Source organism: Pollachius pollachius (genome assembly GCF_949987615.1).
Source record: "Pollachius pollachius genome assembly, chromosome: 5".
In the NCBI taxonomy this organism is placed as follows: Eukaryota; Metazoa; Chordata; class Actinopteri; order Gadiformes; family Gadidae; genus Pollachius; species Pollachius pollachius.
Window position 1 is genome coordinate 19,437,387 of NC_136938.1, and position 6,000 is coordinate 19,443,386.

The window sequence follows — 6,000 nt, forward strand, 5'->3', positions numbered from 1 at the left end:
GTCATTATGGGGTAGCATGTTTTGTTAAACTGTCAGGGGGATTTTCATGCAAGACGGTAGAGAAACAACGTTTTAATTAGCCTGGGATAGAGGTATTTTTACATTTATTTAGGATTTGACTTAACTATAACTTTCTTGAATTCTCTCAAAATGGGGGAAGATGTGTTGCAGGAACTAACTGCAACACAAATTATAATTATTTAATGTTGTAATGTTGCAGGAATATCGCTGAAAAGTGACAGATAGTAATGTTATGGTGCAGGAACGTCGCTGCAACGTAAGATAGTGACTGATGCTGCAATGCAAGCTTCTCACCTGCTTCTCATCTGTATGTGTACATATGTATGCATAATAGAGCTTAACAGTTCAGGTGAGTTATAGTTCGGTTATTTCACGGTTTTTGGTAACCTATATAGGGAATTATTTAACCTTTATAAACCAGGGGGTCACTATGGCATCAAGTGAATCATTCCTTGTCCATTCCCAAATAAGTCTCCCGCAACCTCATATGCAAATCAGGCAACCCCACGTGAGGCACCGACCCAGAGTTTGGGAACCCCCGCTCGAACATGAATGTTTGCCCTAAAGAGTTCTTAATATTCACATTCAGTATTTGGTGGAGAAAAAAAAATTATATATATAAACCAATAGACCTATAAAGTGCAATAATTTTAATCATACATCAACTGCGTCTGCAAATACCAATAGCCTCCATCTGCAGACCTCCAGCCTCAGGCCCACCTCCAGCCTCAGAACCACCTCCAGCCTCAGGCCCACCTCCAGCCTCAGGCCCACCTCCAGCCTCAGAACCAACTCCAGCCTCAGGCCTCCAGCCTCAGAACCAACTCCAGCCTCAGAACCACCTCCAGCCTCCAGCCTCAGAACCACCTCCAGCCTCAGAACCACCTCCAGCCTCAGGACACCTCCAGCCTCAGGCCTCCAGCCTAAGGACCACCTCCAGCCTAAGGACCACCTCCAGCCTCAGGCCTCCAGCCTCAGAACCACCTCCAGCCTCAGGCCCACCTCCAGCCTCAGAACCACCTCCAGCCTCAGAACTATCTCCAGCCTCAGGCCTCCAGCCTAAGGACCACCTCCAGCCTCAGGCCCACCTCCAGCCTCAGGCCTCCAGCCTCAGGACCACCTCCAGCCTCAGGCCTCCAGCCTCTGGACCACCTCCAGCCTCAGAACCACCTCCAGCCTCAGAACCACCTCCAGCCTCAGAACCACCTCCAGCCTCTGGACCACCTCCAGCCTCAGGCCTCCAGCCTCAGGACACACCTCCATCGGCAGGGCCCATTAAGATGGACTTTAGCGATCATGCTAATGAATATTAGTCACAAATACTTTTTAAATTAAATGTTTCTCTCAGATCGCTAGAGGTTGTGTGGATCTAGCTATCGTATCATATCATCCCTTCTGGCCTAAATCTTTTTAGGCTTCCATTTCTTCTCCAAGCTGGGATCCGGAAAGGGTCCAATGGTTGAGGCGAGCCTGAGACTCGAGGACTGCAGCTAGACCATTCTCTGAATTTCACATGCATGTTCAGCCATCACCATGTCAGTGGCCCAGCAGATGTGAGGATCCAGAGTAGGAACATAACTTTCAAGGATAACTTATTTCAGTTCGATTTTTGTTGTTTGGTATTTTGAAGGGTATTTCTGACTCGGCTAATAGCAATGTGTTGTATAATATAATCAAATATAATCAACACACCTTGGGCATTCATCTAGGCCATGGAATAAGTATCTTTGTATGCATAGTATTTATGAAGCAGTACGTGGTACGAACAGTCCATTACCAGCCTGTATGTGAGCGCAGTTTTTATTGGGTTCTCAAGTGTCTCTTTGGAGGTTGCTTTCAATGTATGTAATGCAAGTTTTTATATTTGGCCCAGAACCATTTATTTTGGATTTTCCCCTGCTCACTTACCAAATTGCAGCATCCATCAAATCAAACTTCAAGAACCTTGGTATAAAATGTGACCACATGAAGAACCTGGTCCTATCCTATTTCTTTCATTAAGAAGCATTTTGGATATCAGAGCCATTTTGAACGCATAATTAATGCGGTACATTTTCTGGATTGAATGCTCATGATCCTGCCCAAACCCCACTCATAAGCTGTTATTGCCTTGTATCATGAGTGTAGTCTGGCAGTGCCTCCACCACAGCCTGGCTCTGCAGCAGAGCCTTCACCACAGCCTGGAGAAGCCCCAGGAGGCGTTCTTCCTGTACCCTCCTGCCCCAACACCACCACTGAATTTTCTTTGTGACGTAAGTGTCATGTAGTCAACTTGGTTGATAAGTTATTCTGTTTATCTGTGTTTTTAATCCCCATTTATCTATGTTCCCTAGATTCTGCCACAGTTTGCCAGTTCCTTGTTCGTTGTTGAGGGTCTGTTTTTGCCTGCCTTGATTCCTTGGTTCCTTGGTGTTCCTTGAGTCGGATCTCTGCATTGACGTTCACCTTCTTCCACAAAGCGAGACAGGGTCATCGTGGCTTCCTGATTACATGCCTGAACCAAGCCACCCTTGCCCAGCTACAGATGGTGCAAAGGCAGCAGGCTCTTGTCCAGGCATAGGTTTAACATCCAATCCTGACGTCCCCACTCTGGTTGATGGTTAAGTTTAGAATTCATCATTCAGAGGTCATTGTAATTACTTTTAATGAACTGAAAGATCAGGCTCCTATTTATGTAGCCGAGCTATTAAAGATCGTCTTTCCGGGTTCTGCTATCTGTCCCTCGGTCCAGACTCAGAGACTCAGAAGAGTCTCTGAGTCAATTTGTTTGTACATAGAGTACAAAATAGGCTTCTATAATAAACATGATATTTGTAACTACATATTTTATACTTTTTTATTTTATTCATAAATTTTGAACCACTTTGTACACAACGTACCTTTAACAATTGCCAATATATGCTCCTTCAAATGACCTGTATCTTGAGGTGCTTTGGATAATAGAACACAAAGAAGAGAGGATTTCTGTTATAGTTGCTGATTTATTCACCTACATTTCATCATCTCCATCGTCTTAGCCATATGTTCAAATGGGTCAGTTGTTCAGCTATATTATCTTTAAAAATAACTATGGTTAAATGTAGTGGTTCTAGCCGAGTATAGCCCATAGCCACAGCATGCCCTATTGAATGGTTGTGTACTCAATAGTTACTCATAAACCTCAGTTTTTGTCTTAAACCTAAATCCTGATCCTTCAAGAATCCTGATCCCTCAATGGAACAACAAACAAAACAGAATGCCACACAGACTTTTACTCCTATCATTCTATGTTAAATATACAGGTTTTAGTGGTGCATAATGAAATAGTCTCTTCCCAGCTAGCTTCCAATAGGTTGCCCATCTCATCGGCCATCTGTCCATTTCCTACGTACACATAATCCACCACAAGGCAGGGAGGAGAGCCAGTCCCTGGGTAGGACCTGATGAGACAAAGGTTCATTGAACCACTTATTATGCATTGTGTTCATTGTGGTACCTCACACTATCCATACGGCATACATATCCCTTCACTTTGTTCAAATAATTGATGCTTAAACGGCCCATTTTATAACATACATTATTAATAATGTGTGCATCAATATAGAGAAATACGCTCTTTGTGTGGTGTTATTTGACACATAGTGTCATTTCAGATTGCTATGGCATAACAGTCAACCATCAATCATTGACAAATATTTAAGCATGTCATGGTGGAGGTGCATGTGGACATACCTGGTAGGTGCCGGCCGCTGCTCTGTCCTTCATTGACCCCCTCTGAAAAACAGATGCAACACATTGACCTTACAGTCCCCAACCCTTTACCCTCCACCTCTTACAATGTATAACCTTATCTTATACATAATCAGCTGCAGCAGCAGATGGGAATGGTGTTCTGTTCCAACAGGCCCAATCGTACACAGCAGAGGAAGCGGGCGCCGCTGTGTGTGTGTGTGTATGTGTGTGTGTGTGTGTGGGGGGGGGCATGCATGCTTTCCGCTCACCCGTCCTCATGGCCAGGTGGACGCTGTTATCCGACACGTCGTGGCGCTTGCTGACCGAGCACACGTGTGTGCCGTAGTCCCGCGCTTGGACCTGCTGGATGGTGAGCAGGATGCTGCCCGGGCTGTAGGAGAGGCTGTAGCCCAGGGTGCAGTTCTGGAAGGCCTTGTGCTTGATGTAGTGACACAGCAGCCCTCTCCCTGGGGGGCCCCGCCACTGGACGGACAGCTGGGGGACTTCCCCGTGGTCCTCGTAGCGGTACGCGCAAGGCATGGTGACGGGTCGGCCAGGAAGAGTGAGGAGCTGGGTCATGCTGTCTACAGATAGTAGTGTTATGAGCATGGATTGGATAGAAGATGTGTGATGCTATTAATAATGTGTGTTTGTGTGTATAATCATTGGTAGAGAGTATTTAAATATACACTTCATATTCAGCCATCATGTTTGTTCTTAATAGTTTATTTAATTCTTCATAATATTCATAAAACTCTCTGGGTGGTGAAGCTCATCTTGAGGTCTGGCCATCATGGTTCCCCAAAGGCCAAACAAATGATCAACTATCAACTCTATGTGCATAAATATGCGCTTTTTCATTGACTTACCTTTGCCATCCATGTGGGACAAAGCACATCCCCAGCACAGCGCAGCTACCCAGGTAGAGACATACAAAAGGTTTCCCCACATTTTATGATGGCTCGATTCTGTTATTATATAATGCATCGATTATTATGTAGAAGCTCTTGAGATAAGCAACTGATAAGCAGCCTGCGCTCTTTTGGTTTTTCTTATGAGTGACCTGCATGCACCAACATGAGGAAAACTGTCTACCATTGCTATGGTTACCATCAGGTAATCTTAAAGGAAGGTCCCCAATGTTTTAATTGTAATTCGATACATAAAAGTGGAGATGCTTTTTCAGTGAGTCAAATTTCAACAGAAACGAAAAATCACAACAGAAGTTTCTTTAATGTTAAATCAGTGCCATTTACAAATGTAACCTTGATAAACATGTACAGAAGTATTTAATTTTAGCTAAAAACTATCACTTTACAACAACTGTCAAGAAACATTTACATCACAACACACAACACTAAATAACACACTGTACACTGGCACAATCCTCCGAATGCTTGTATTTACATACTTTCAACTGTGTAAACATACACACGTGTTCACACACACACACACACACACACACACACACACACACACACACACACACAGGCATCCCACACATGCATGCACACACCACACACACATCTCTCTCTCTTTCTCTCTTTAGATGCATACATTCACAGGTGTCCCATTTCATACTTCAATACTGAACATTACATTTTGTAATAATTAAACATTGTTTTACTGACCTATTGACTTGGATAAGTGGAACGACAGAGAGGGAAGAGTTTGGTCTCTTAACTTGACTTCTCTCAGAGAGGGGAGATACAAATAGAGCTCCATCTTATTGCCAACATACCCTAGGAAAATAAAAATGTTCTCCAGCGTGGTCTTTCTTTTCTATTTGTGACAGACAGGTGCTCAGCTCACCTTTTGCTGGACTGTCTATATTGAGCAACATCAGGGCCGATTTGTGTTATGTGGCTGTTATTTAACACAGTGCCTTAGGAAAGTATGTGACAGACAAATGATTAGAATGACAAGGATGGATCCTGCAAGTCAAAGCAAAAGCGTCCGCAACAGTACAAGTTCACATGGCGGACAAGGAGAAGTTGAACATTGTGGTGGCTTTATTGCGGATGCTTTAGACCATTTCATTGGTCTAAAGCCAATGAAATGGTCGTTGGTCAAAAAAAAAATCGTCCTCAACACGAGAAAAATGATCATCATACCGAACATTACTGGTTCAGTAATTATGTTAAATTTGTTCGATTGTGCTTTTGAAGCAGTACCTCAGCGGTGAAGTTCAGATCCACGTGGGGCTAACTACAGTGCAAGACCATCATAATAAAAGGAACAGTGTTTAAATACACTTCATCTGCTTGT